This window comes from Sapajus apella, unplaced genomic scaffold, assembly GCF_009761245.1.
Source record: "Sapajus apella isolate SASKATOON/1434 unplaced genomic scaffold, GSC_monkey_1.0 scaffold4, whole genome shotgun sequence".
NCBI lineage: Eukaryota > Metazoa > Chordata > Mammalia > Primates > Cebidae > Sapajus > Sapajus apella.
The window spans coordinates 33601043-33601338 of record NW_022436944.1 but is presented as its reverse complement, the minus strand read 5'-3'; the positions used below and the strand labels follow the sequence as shown (position 1 = coordinate 33601338).

Genomic DNA, 296 nt, shown 5'->3' with positions numbered 1-296 from the left:
GAGGCAGGAGAATTGCTTAAACCAGGGAGTTGGAGGTTGCAGTGAGCCAAATGCACCACTGCATTCTAGCCTGGGCAACAACAGCAACATTCTGATTAAAAAAAAAAAAAAAAAAAAGGGTCTAAATTTCTAAGTAAGGCGGAAAAAAAAAACCAACCCTCATGAAGCTTAGTAGGTAGACAGTTCGCTCATAAAAAGGTAGTTCTGCCGGCCGGGTGCGGTGGCTCAAGCCTGTAATCCCAGCACTTCGGGAGGCCGAGGCGGGTGGATCACGAGGTCAAGAGATCGAGACCATC

The 296-nt window shown here is 47.6% G+C and overlaps 1 protein-coding gene across 4 annotated transcripts in view; it reads right to left on the bottom strand.

The window, feature by feature from the left end:
* The window catches only part of NPHP3 (nephrocystin 3), a 41684-nt gene that overhangs the window by 9678 nt on the left and 31710 nt on the right, over window positions 1-296 (bottom strand). The gene's annotated exons all lie outside the window — the stretch shown is intronic.